We start from the raw sequence: 14,266 nt of genomic DNA on the forward strand, positions 1-14,266 counted from the left end.
TCCCTGGGATTTGTAGACCCAGTCACTATACAAGGAAAGTCTCTTCACAGAGAATTGTCCATTGAAACGCGGGACTGGGACACCCCATTGCCCCCAGAAAGGCGAAAAGAGTGGGATACTTGGAAGGATTCTTGGAAGACCCTTGAACAACTTCAAATCCCATGCCCCTACTCACCAACATCTCTCACCACTGCATGCAGCAAAGAGCTTTGCATATTCTCAGATGCCTCAACAAAGGCCATAGCAGCGTGGCCTACCAAAAGGCCACAGATGCAGATAAAAGACACCATTCCAGGTTCATCCTAGGCAAGGCTAAGCTGGCACCACAACCCGACCATACCAAGGCTCGAGCTATGTAGTGCAGTGTTAGCAGTAGAGCTGGCAGAGCTCATTGAGAATGAAATGGACTGTAAACCAGATGCTATCAAGGTCTACACAGATAGTAAAGTGGTGCTAGGCTACATATGCAATCAGAAAAGGAGATTCTATGTATATGTAGCCAACAGAGTAGAAAGGATCAGGAAGTTGACAACCAGAATCGCCAAGTATTCTGACCCCAGAAATGCTCCTCACACAGAAGGTAGGAGACATCCCTGCCCCAGTCGGAGACTTTACCTCAAAGGATATGTACAAACGCCAGTGGAGACAGGTGCAGTGCCTTGCCAATACATTCTTGGAGCGCAGGAGGCGTGAGTATCTCGTTACACTCCAGGAATACCACAAATAGCAATCTGCCAAACAAGACATCCAAGAAGGAAACGTTGTCTTGCTAAAAGATAAACAGGTAGCCTGGAACGAGTGGCCTATGGGTCTCATAATTAAGGCCATCCCAAGTGTGGATGAAAGGGTCCGCAAGGTTGAAGTAAGAGTTTCCAAACAAGGAACTGCAAAAACCTTTGTCAGGCCTATTACAGAGACTATCCTTCTAATGTCTAAATTGGATTCCAGCAAGTTAGCGTCGGTCACCTGTTCTATGGACTCCTAAAGACATTGTGGAGCACACAGTCATCCTGGACTGGTGCACCAACTCTGCATCCCTTGCCAAAGGGGATCTTGGAGCCAGTGGTACCGGCCACCACCACGGTGTTATGTGAACATGGACTTGATACATTGTTATTGTATTTTAAATGTCGTGGAGCAGGATTGTTTATTTCTGTGTATTTTTCCTGCTCTCAGGCTGCCAGCCCTCCCCAGCTAAATTGCAAATTTTTCCTGCTCTGAAGCAGCCAGAGCTGTGTATATTACAACATTATTGTTACAAATAGTACCCTTCACACAAACCATTAGACAGTTGCCATAGCAACTGCCCAATGCTCATATTTGAGATGGTTTAGTCCTCTCCCCCTGCCTTTATCTGTATATTGGTATGCCCCTTCGCTTGTTCCTGTCTGACAGGAAAGTGTGCTCTTTCCATCAGCAGATACAGTGAGTAAGACACATCTTCCACTGCTCCCTTAGAAAGGCATTCCTTTTCACCTTCCCCTCAGCGAAGCACTTCTCTCCATAGCAGAGCACCTTTATCTCACCAAGATAATTCTCCTGACAAGAGACATTTGGTATTACAATCCACATACAAGAACTTTTATATTTCTGTTAACTCCACTCAATAAAGTTGAAGAAAATAGAAGGACTATGTGTGCTTTAAAATGGGGATGAGTTAAGCTACATGGATCTTCTCACATGCTAAGGTGAGCCTGGATCCAGAATACTCTCCCTATCCTCCATGTTTATGAGCACTGTCCTTCAGTTAGAAGCGGTCATCATCTTCTTGGACTTTTACATATATCTAACCCCACATAACTACTACTTGTTTATCAAATCGAACTATATTCATCTAACTACATACATGATCAGAAAGATTTTGTTGTGCACAGTAAAGAAGCTCCAGGATGCTTTTAAACTATGACCTCCCACCACCTGACAAAGTGTTGCCAAACACGAAACGCGTTGAGGTATCCTGAGTCTCTGCAGAACGATTGACATCAGCGCAGGATGCAGCAGGAATCCCCACCTTCCCCCTTCCCTCACTCAGTAGCGGGCATGCAGCTCGAGCTCCGCTGCTAGCCCAGGTGATATCAGTGTGGACAATTTTCACAGCCTCCAATCGGCACCGGTTGTGAAGGGATATTACCAAGCACTGAGGTATATGCTTACATCTTAGGAAGGGGTGATGTGGGAATGTGCCGTTATTTAAGACAGCCTTGTCTATTGCATGTTCTGAAATTACCTTGTTTTAAAAATTGAATATAAAGTTATTATAGTCATATTGATTTTGTTTTTTCTTGAGCCCCCTTCTTTTATATGTTGTAAGCTATGATCTTGCATATGTTTTTAATCAGATCAATATGACGCTACTTTAAAAAAAAAAAAAACACAAAGAGTGAAAATGGTTTAATTAGTTAGGGAAAAGAATAGAAAACCGAACAAGCAGTAGGAAGCAACTGTGAAAAAACAATGCCAGCAGCTATTAAAGAGCTAAAAGAGGTTTTGACATAAACTATTATTTTTATTGAATCAGTTGCCAAGGCAATCATTCCAAAGATATAAAGAATGACAAATGTAACTGTTTAAAAAGCTAAAGACGTTTCAATGTAATATAATATATTGTAAAAAGCTGGAGATTCATTTAAATGATTGAATATCTGCATCGAGAGGCATGCTTTGTCCGCATTATAGTCAACAGACTCTAGAAGGTATTGGTATTAGAGGAAGCACACAGGAGACTTTGGTTGAGTTAAATTAACTTCTGCTGTATTAAGGCATCAAAGCAGGTAGACATATAGTAACGCTTCAGGACTATCAAGTCCTTTCTTCAGACCATACACCATTATCAATAGTCAATAGACTCTATACAATATTGTAAATCAGTCATTCCCAAGAGTTGGTTCCGGAACCACTAAGGTTTTAGGAGGTAGGTGTCTCCACGGGGTTTGCCCAAATAAAATGTATCGGCAGATACCAAGAAGTATAGTGGGTTCCTGAGCCCATGGGGACTACGTACTTAGTAAGGCCCTAAACTGCATCTTAGCGTGTGTAGCTGACAAATACAGCAGCAGATTCAAAAGTCACTCCCCACAATGCTTTGCATCCACAGTGGCCATGCAGTGTGGGTGTGACTTTGGAAGCTCCCACAGTAATTAACAGCTATAACACCCATGCTGTCTGCACACACTGAGGCACAGTTTGGGGCCTTTTTAACCATGTTCCACCCACGAGTCCAGGTCCCTCTGCTGCCTTGGATATGTCAAACTGTTTTGTTAGCAATAGTATGTTAAGTAGGCAAAAATATTTATCAATTAGGGGTTCTCGGAATAAATATTTTGCAGCAGGGGTTGCACAATATAAAAATGGTTGGGAACCCATGCTGTAGCTTATTTCAAACCAACCAGTTCATTTCTTGAGGAACTGAGGGCCAGATGTAGAGTTTAGATGTAGATGTTGTGAAGAGGACAGAGCTGTGCTATTTCAGAAATAAGACCACAAGTTAAGCGTTATGGAGTCGCCAACCACTGTTATAATACCATTAGTGCCATTGGCTATGTGTAATTTTTATATCTTGCACAATCATACGTCTGTGCGTAAACCTTGTGTTTGTAGTTAAGTGTCTGCATGACTTTAGCTCTTCAGGAAATGAGTGCACAACTTATACAAGTTTACTTTAGGGGTCCTCCCTTCAGTCTGCAGCAAGTCTGCATAGCAGAAGCAAGCTCTGCAACATTATGACAGAGATAACAAGCAGCCAGGACCCTGAAAGGAAACAAATCCCACATTTAACAGAGAGGAAGTCAAAGTACAGGTGTAGTAAGATTTACTGTTCCCTAGCGCCGCCGATGGACAAGCAAATGTCTGCGGCGATGAGGACAGTATTTGCCGTGATGGGGCATACTTCTGAATGGTACCTCCAGGAGCGTTAATCAGTGCCACAACTGCCGTGGCAGCAGCACTGAAGACTTTAAGCTTTGCTACATCTGTACTCATTGAGCATATCAGGCATGCCAAATACACTAACTCTACCCTATAAATTCTTTCTCATCTTCTGCGGGGGTCTGGGTCTATTTTCATGAAGGCCAAACATTGCCAGATAACGTCTCTGTATGAAAAAACTGTATTTTCATGGCTTTCTAAAAGAAGTGTTAGTCTTGCTAAATATACACCTGGTCCCTGTTGGCATATAATTAAGAAGTGTTCTTAAATTAACAACAGCCGTTATTTTAACTCTAAAATGGTAGCTAAATAAGAAAGGGGAAATTTAACGTGTGGCCACTCACGCTTTTTTAAATAAATGATGCCTAGCCATGCCTCCACCCTTCCCATCAAGTTATTAGATTAACATCTCCCATGCAAAGTGAGTTGCGCTTCTTTTTGACATTCTCTAAATCAGTATCCTCTTTTTTTCGAGCGGCAAACCGCCACTTAGCACATGTTCAATGAGTTTTCTTGGACTCCACTGTTGTTAGCCACTCTAAATTGGCCTATGAGTGTTTCAATTAGAGATACTGTGTATATAATATATGTATGGGCTTTTAAAGCACTTCTGTGTTATTCATTTGGAATGAGTAAATTCTCTGACACAGCCCTCAGCATAAAATATCTGCATTAATGTAGTACATGTTTGAATTAATACAGTGCACGTTTGGTTGATGTAAAAAAACATAGAGATGGCAGTAGTAAATAGAACAATTTCATCATATTACGGTGATACTTGTGGGGTCATACATTGATCTGTGCTAGGAGTCAGGCCTTTGTAGCTAAGTACTTACACATATTAATTTTAATTTAATGCATTTAGTTTACATCAAAGCTTCCCTTTCAATTATTGTAATATATTATGGCTTAGGTTAGATACAGGAGAAAATGTGGGGAGATTAGTGACATTGATATGACAGAGTTAAGTAGATAAATGTCAGATTTCATTTTAGAGAAGCGTGCTACTGACCACATGAATACCACACAACACTGAAGTATTACAGAAATGTCATAAAAGAAGAACACATTTGGAATTATTGCCGATAAAATGTCCAACCTTACCCAATATCCAATATCAGGATGCGGCAAGTAAAAAATCAGTCATTCATGGGAGGAAAGCAAAAGAAAATATAGAATACAAGAAAGTGCTTAAGCCAAAGCAATTTAGTCAAACAACATAACGTACTGTTTTTAAGGGCTTAGACCAATTTAGAGAATTTATAAGAAATGGAATCTATTTCTTTAGAGATGTTGTCCTTTCAGGGTAAGACTGCTCTTAGAGTGACGGTGACACAATGTGTATGTATTGCCGCATAAGCGCAACGCGATGGAACGACGCTGGTGGCGCGAATTTTTAAACCCGGTCAAATTGGATTTTTCAGAGGCTGTCACCACATGTGACAGCCTCTGAACCAATCAAAGACCTGGTCGGCGGAAAGCGAATTCCAACTTACGCTAGCAGCGACGGTGACAGGTGACGTCATACGTCGCGTCGCCGTCGTGCGCACTATAAGCGCAGCCTAAGTTATGATCTATCCTTACATGCATTAGCATATGCTATATATACATGGGTGCGGATCGTCTGGTTTCTTTGGTCTGCGGATTTCATCAGATCAATCCGAAAAAGGACGATTCGCGTTTTGCGGATTTTTATTACCAATACACTCCGCAGATTCGGCATCCCGATGGCGTATTGTTAAGAATCCACCAACGGATTGCGGAATCCGCGGGTTTGGATTGTACAAATCCGTCCACGGGTTGTATCCAATGGCGGTTTTTGATGAATCAGAGTGGATTCAAATCGACCAAATCCGTTGGCGGATTTGACACCGGAAACAGATTTTGGTGGTTACATCAGCAAACATCCAGGAAACGGATCTGGGAGGAGTCGCCCATCTCAAATGCTATACATACAGTAAACCAACATAAGCTTGTTAATATATATAGCCAAACTACAGTATAAGAATTCAAGTGCACACTGTAGAATCGGTCAAAAAGAGATCCAGAAAATGGGGCTGATATGCAGAACAAATAGTAAATGTAGGAAACCACCCAGGAGGGAAGTCATATGTATAGATTCATATTTTGTTACACATTAGAAATATATAAAACGTATACAGTATATTGTAAGGCAGGCCTGCACAACACGCGGCCCGCCTGCACTCATTGTGCGGCCCACGGCAGCTTTCCCTGTCCTCTTCCCTCCCGAGCTTGCTTTCCCCCCCGCGAGCCCGTTTTCCCCCCCGCAAGACCGCGTTCACCCCGGTCGTGAGACCGCTCTCCCCCTCCTCCGCCGCGAGTCCGCTTTCACCCCGCGCGCGAGTCCGCTCTCCCCCTCCTCGCGCACGAGCCCGCTCTCCCCCTCCTCCTCGAGCCTGCTCTCCCCCTCCTCCTCGAGCCTGCTCTCAAGACTGCGCGCTGTATGCATTTGGCACTTCCTGTTTGCGAGTGTGCTAGTCCTGCCTGCTCTGGTGCCGTGAAGTGAGGTGTAGGGGGGAGAGTGAGGTGCAGGGGGTGATGTGAGGAGAGGTGCAGGGGGGGTGAGGAGAGGTGCAGAGAGGTGAGGAGAGGTGTAGGGGGGGTGAGGAGAGGTGCAGGGGGGTGATGTGAGGTGCAGGGGGTGTGATGTGAGGTGAGGTGCAGGGGGTGAGTTGAGGTGCAGGGGGGTGATGTGAGGTGAGGTGCAGGGGGGGTGAGGTGCAGGGGGATGGGATGTGTGTGGGCTGTAGGGGGGTATTGTGTGTTATGTGGAGGGGGAATATTGTGTATGGGTGAGGGGGAGAGATGGGGGTGTAAGATAGTGGGTGAGTCTCACAAAGGTTGATGATGAGGGGTGAAGGGAGGGATATGAGGATGAGGGGTGCTGGGGGAGATATGAAGATGAGGAGTGCTGGGGAGATATGAGGATGATGAGGGGGGCTGGGGGAGATATGAGGATGATGAGGGGTGCTGGGGAAGATATGAGGATGATAAGGGGTGCTGGGAGAGATTGATGAGGGGTGCTGGAGGAGATATGAGGATGATGATGATGATGAGGGGTGCTGGAGGAGATATGAGGATGATGATGAGAGGTGCTGAGGGAGATATGATGATGATGATGATGACGACGACGACGATGAAGATTTTACCCGTGCGGCCCGAATCTGTTTTCCTTGGAGCAGTTCGGCCCTTCTCGCTTTACAAGTTGTGCAGGCCTGCTGTAAGGTAACCAGAACCATTGCAACTCTGTTGATTTGATCAGTGAGTCTACAAATTATAAATCGGCAAGTGGAAATGTTTTCACGGTACAGGCAGTCCTCGGTTATCCGACACAATGCGTTAATCAAAATGGCGTTGTAAAGCGAAACATGTTTTCCCATAGGAACACTGTTTAAATGAAAGGTTCCGTTCCTGAAGGCATTTTTAACACTAAAATACACCAAATATTTTACGCAGGCAATAAGATATGCAGCACACACATAAATTATATAGTGTATATACTGTATTATATATATAATATAACATAATAAATAATATATTATATAGTATAATATAATATTATATAGTATAATATTATATATATACGCTCTTACGACGCTTTGCAACGTTGTTAATGTGAAGGTGTATATACTGTATACACACATACACAACATTGCAAAGCGTTGTAAGAGTGTTGGATAAGCCATTTTGGCGTTGTAAAAATGAACATAGGTATGCATTGCATAGCGTTGGATAAGCCATTCGTTGTAAAGCGAAGCGTTGTAAAACGAGGACTGCCTGTATTCATTTGGTAAATAGGTTTTGTAATATTTGTTCCTCAAATATAGGAAAGTGCAAAAAGTCGCACAAGTTCCTGAACCCAGCAAAACTGGCAATTTTTATCGAGAAAACAATTGTGAAAAAAATGTTTTCAAACCCGCTAAGTTAGGTGATAAAAATATGCAATGTGACACGACCAAAGTGCAAGGTACTGCACCGACACACTTTATTCGAGCAAATACCCAGTATGTACCTGGCAGATACCTGGAATGCGCCGCTCCTCACCTCTGACAAGCCCCGTTGCATTTGCCTTCCCAGCCTGGGTTCATGCCTGGCTGATGGGCGGCTGATCTGTTAAATGATAATGATTAGGATTTAATAGGCTGCAATGCTTCGCGTGTCTACCAGATGGCATAAATTCATGAATTGTAATGCAGTATATATATATATACTGTGCAGTATTGCAGCCAGCGGGAATAAAATGCTTCAATCCCTGCCTGGAAAATAACCCAATGCACTCGGGCAGAAAACAGTCACAAACCTCAATACACCCGGGTATACCCGAATTCGTGGGACTAGCCGAGCTCGAATAAAGTGTGTCGCCAGTGTAAGATGGCCTTGCATATACGGTCCAATAATGTAAGATCTGGCCAAAAATGTTCGCAAAATTGGCTACATTTTGACAATTTGTGCGTAGTTTTAGCAAAAAGTAGCCATGTTAGAGTCATTCTAGCTTTTGTGAAAATGTTTTGTGAAAATGTTCCCTACATTTTCATTACTAGGGACGTATTACTACCCATTTGCCAATGATGACCATGCAACACCTTTTAAGAAGCATTAAAACCTCTGTTAAGCTTGGTAGAATTCAAGTCTTAATATGAATGTAAGCAATTAATTGTAAACTTTCAAAAAGCTCTAATGCTTCCTATAGTGAAGGTACAGTATAATGTCATTCAGCATGATCAGCTCCAGAGCCTATCATAGAATATCGTGTCTAAGGTTCTTTATTGTCCTTTCCAGGTAGCAGTGGAGCCATTCATTCTCCGCACTGCACTGTGCTTTTACTTCTTGCATTAAGGCAGGGAAGCCAAACTTTTGGAGATGCGCCCCCCCTACATACACCCTCAGGTGCTCGTGCCCCCCTTCCTTTTTAAACGGCGTCAAATGACGCCGTGGGTGACTTCACATGACCCCCGTTGCCATGACGACGAGCATCAGATGATGCCACGGGGTCATGTGACATCACATCACACGACCCCGCGGCGTCATTTGATGCCGCATTTCCATGGCAATGTGGCACAACAAGGCTTCTGAATCCCGATAAGTAGGTTACGGAGGCCTCGCGCGATCCCCCGGCATTTAATTTAAATGCCTTGGGGAAGAGCGCGGGGCCCTTGCAACCCCTTGCAAAAAAAACCCAGTTTGCGCACCCCTGCATTAAAGTGTTCTTTTCCAGGGGTATAGAGCTTCAATAGGCAATATATGACAGTACTAGCATAAGCAATGGTCAGTGACAGATACATTCAATGCATATATCTGATTTTGAGCTACTGTACTGTATTGTTATATACTGATAGCTACTGTATTGTTATCTATGAGACTTATACTTATAAAAGTAAGAACATGAAACAAGAAAATTGTTAGACCCTTTGATATTTCTTGTGCTTGTTTCCTTTGCACTATTTTTCTACTCAGAATGGTTTTTATCATGCATTTGTACACCGCATAGTAAGGTTTTCTTTGTACAGTATGTATTTACAGTATGTATATATTTTTGTTAGACTCCAAACTTGTACATACAGTACTACCCTGTACTTCACAGTATTAAAATATGGGACAAAATAATAGGAGAATATGTGTGATTGTGACCTTGGAAAAAAAAAGTGTATTAACGTGATTGACTTATTTAATGTTAAAAACTGTTTCCTAAATAAAATACATATACAGCTCTGTTAGAGATTAAAATGAGTGAGTTCATTAGTTTAAACAAAGTGCAATCATCTTTAGCGATGTTTTAATAATAAAAATAATAATAATGCAAAAACAAAATACAGTACCAGTAACCTGGCAGGCTCCTGCCTTTATTGACCAATCTAGAAAACTGTGGACTAACACTGGAGGATGATGAAAAATATTTTTTTTGTTCTTAATCGCTTTCACTGTAGGATCTGGCTTGCTACTGTCCTATAGATGTACAGTAGCAATAATTACTGCCTCCATGGGCTTGCAAGGTTGCGGCGCCAGAGCGTGGAAGGGCAGCAACCAATACAGCAGTAAGATGCCCGGGATGATTAACTCAGAGGGTGGTCCTTGCTTCTGAATGGGACCACCACTGAGTTCATCCTACCAGTCCAGCCACGTGTCGGGAGGAGTGCCAGAGAAAAGCTGTCTCTGTCTCCCTGAGCAGTTCTTCCAGCAATCTAATGTTATTATTTTTCTATACTCTACTGAAGCAGGGAGTCTCCGGAGGTAAACCCCATTAATTTCAACTCGGTGTTTCCACTGCTTCCGGAAATATAGACCTCCATAGGGGCTGCCAGTAGCCGCTCCGTCTGAGCCTATGTGACATGGCGAGGGAGCATTAAACCCTAGCCGGAGTGGCTACCGGAACACCGTACAGAGGTCTACATTTCCGGAAGTAGGGGATTCCTAGAGTTGAAATGAATGGGGTTCATCTCCAGAGACAACAAGATTTAATACAGTATGTAAAAATAATAAAACATTTGAGCGCGGTTAGAGCTGCTCAGGGAGACAAAGGGAGAGACTGCTTCTCTCTGGGACTCCTCTGCGCAGCCAATACAGACTGGCCTGAGGCAATTAACACTGCTTTAATCCTTCCAGGCTGCAAAAGTACTTCTTTCTGGTGCCTGCAGACATGCTGCAGATTTCAGCCAGTCGGTCTGCGGCAATGGAGGCAGTAAATCTTACTACGTCTATACATATACTATGAACTGACAAATCCATAAAATAAATATCAGTGGCCAAACCAAATTTATCATTTCAGAACATGTACAGGTTTCTGTTTAATGAATGTTGCAAAAAAAAAAAAAATAACATTTTGATTGGTGTCATGGGAGACAACAGGATTACATATTTATATAGATGGGCGAATACGGCAAAATCCGTTTCCCGCATTTTCCCTGCATTTTCCATCGAAATTCCATTTTGCTGTGTAAAATCCGTTAAATAGATTTGGTCAGTTTTAATCTATGCGGTTTAATCAAAAACCACCATTGGATACAACCTGTGGATGGATTTGTAGAATCCAATCAACGGATTCTTAATAATCAGCCAACGGATTGCTCAATGCGTAGACTGGATTCTACAAATCCATCCACAGGTTGCAAGATCTGTGGAGTGTATTGGTAATAATAATGAAAAATCTGCAAACCGCGAATCGCCCTTTTGGGGATTGATCTGCTGGAATCCGCGGACCAAAGGAACTGGTCGATCTGCTGCAGATCCAAATTCACCAGAAAACTTTGTCCATCTCTACATATGTACAAATGAAATAAAAAATGTAAGTATATATGAGGATTAAGACGTGCATACGGGCATTAGGGAATAAAGATAGATTTGAAACTGAACCTTTGAATGCTCTGAGTCATCTATTCCTTGGGATTATAAAATTGCTGTGATTATTATTAAAGTGTTTTTTTGTGTTATTTCCCAATGGCACATTCTATGAACATAGTAAATTATTAATCGAGACGTCCACAGTATGCAAATTGTTCCTCTAGACTGTGCTATTTTTTATGTATTTTGTTAATTGGAAATGCTGTTAGCTCTAGAAAATAATAAAGGTTATCCTGCAGAAATACTTGCCGAAATCGTCCAGATTAGAGCCATATTAACTAAGCAATGCTATTTCATGACACTTTTCTGTGCTGAAAGTCTTTATAAATGCATATTCCACTGGTTCACAATTTTTTTTACACAGTGACCTCTTCCTGGAAAAAAATTATTATGTGTACTCCTAATTAATCAATCTTATTGCCTATTCATCAGACTATTGCTAACACAGTTTTGACTGATTCCAGGTAGTATAGTGTCCTGAGCTTGTGGAATAATCACACGTTTAATAAGGCCCCAAACTGCACTTCTGTTTGTGCAGACAGCATGGCTGGTATACTGTAGCAGTCAATTACTGGGGGAGCTTCCAAAGCCCCACAATGCCTTGCCATTGTGGATGAAAACCATTGTGGAGAGCAACTTTGAAAGCTCTTGTAATATAACCCACGCAAAGGTACAGTTTGTTGACTTACTAAATGTGTAGTCCCACACGGACTTAGGAACTCCCTATTCTGCCTGGGATCTGTCATTACTTATTTTTTGGGGTCAATCCCTTGGAAACACCTTACACACCCTTAGGGGTTCCCCAACCCCCTGTTGGGAATCACTGACCTATTGTATTGTGTGCAGTAAGGTGTCTTTCAGCACACTATTCACTAAATATGGGCCAATTGTTGTTGTGTAATTAGACATCAAATCATCCAATAATGTTTTAGTGGATCTGCTGATGGTTAAACCCCAGAATGTTCAATATTATTCTATTATAATGCTGAGATGTGTACTGTAGTCTATAGTGAGACAAAATGAGAATCTTCTTCTTTCTGTGGATCGTAGGAAGTAAAAAGCAGTGGCTGCCCTCCAAGCTAGCTACTGTACCAAGGAAATCCTGTTTTCTGAGGGACACTAGAAAAAAAGTAAATAATGGGCACAATGGACTTTCTTGTAAAGAAAAGGTTATTTATTATGCCGTAACTTTCCGGTTCAGGGGATGCTCCAGCTATATGATAAAGCTGTGAGTGGTTTTTGTGTATAAAAAGTTTAAAAAGTCAGTTCTAGAGTGAGGCGAGGATGAGGCATGTAAGTGCGGGCAGTATATCCCCTTAATCCATCCCTGACACCAGAACGGGACTTACACATTTTTATCACACAAGATACAGGACACAGTATATTTTATTAACAGTTTTGATCAAAAGCCACTTAGGTTTATGTGAATAACCACTTATGCAATAGCATATTTTCAGATCACACGCCACAACATCACACTAGCCTAATTAGATAGGCGTTGTATATATTATCAGTACCTATATGCACGTAGCCATACTACATTAGTAGATGATTATTGGATGTCACATGAGAATATAGAGGCATACAATTACTATTGCTCTATAAAAGGACTACTTACTCATTAGCCACACAGCACGGGGATTTTAACAATGTATATGTGTTTTTAACATTTTCTATGTAGAATTAATAAAATTTTATTATTTTTGATTTCCGCGGTGATACTGGGCAACTTACCAGTTTTTTGTAGTAATGACTACAGGGCGATTTTCAGTCCACTTTAGACTTTCCAGGATTGAGTGCTCAATAGAGGGGGAACCTTTCTGATCGCTTTTGATCAAAACTGTTAATACTATAACCATATCCTCCAGAGCACCTCTCACTTTACACAATTCTCTTGTTATACATGGTGATGCGGTCCCACTAATCTATGCTTTCACAGTATATTTTATTAAAGAGTTATGTTTAATAGGTATATGTACTGATAACCTGTCAATGAACTGTGGGATTTCCGAGTCTTGGATTCCAAGGGACCAGATGGCTATCAAGCTTGGTGCCTATGGGTCTGTGCGGAGTCCGGACTTGAAAGCCTCAGGGATGCCAAGGTGTTAGAACAGAGGGGTACTGCAGTTATACTAGAGTATGTCCATGCTAGGCTAATACAGGGCTATCCGGCCACCATTTGCCAAAACCCAGACTCTGTGGAGCCTGGACAGCGGGTGGGCTCAGTATGCTAAGAGGCAGAGGTGCCAAGTTGGCGCATTCCCCTTGGCAGAATGAGAAAAGGTACCCCCCGGCTTTACAATACCTGCAAATCGGTAATTGGCTGGCAGGAGAATTCCCATGCTCTGATAGGCTGTAGAGGTTTGTGAATGAACCCTGAAACCCATAAGAAACCTTGAAGCCAATCAGGAGAGGAGATTCCAAGCTCCAAACCATCAGCAGCAAATTCAAAGATGCTCTGTGCTGAATAGACGCGAGCCGGGTTCAAAGATTTTGACTCAGAACATTTTCTAAGTCCCGCTTTTGAGAATGTAGCAGTCACGGCTGGCATTGCATGCCAAAATCAGTTTCAGGATTTCGTGAATACCTCCCTGTCATTGGAAAGGGCTCCTACAGAGGTCATTTTTGAGAATTTCGTTTAAAGGACAAGTTTATTCGTTAGCCTCGTTCCCAATAAGTGTGTTAACTGTGTAAATTGTGTTACATTGTGTGTATGTCTTTTCCTGAAATAAATTACAATTTATTTTACCTCCTTGCTTTGCTCAATCATATGATCCCAGTATAAAAAGGTGTTGATAAACCGGGTCACCTAAACAGCTGAGTAATATCTCTACTTACCCTTTTTATTTTTTTGTTATTTCTCTTGCTAAAATAACTGCCCTATGTCCACTGGCCACCCTCTGGATGCATAATTGATGGGATTAAGGGGACTGGTCTTAAGATGTTATGATTTTGATGTTACATCACTGTACATTGAAAGCAATAT

The sequence above is a fragment of the Ascaphus truei genome, chromosome 4, assembly GCF_040206685.1.
Source record: "Ascaphus truei isolate aAscTru1 chromosome 4, aAscTru1.hap1, whole genome shotgun sequence".
Classification (NCBI taxonomy): Eukaryota; Metazoa; Chordata; class Amphibia; order Anura; family Ascaphidae; genus Ascaphus; species Ascaphus truei.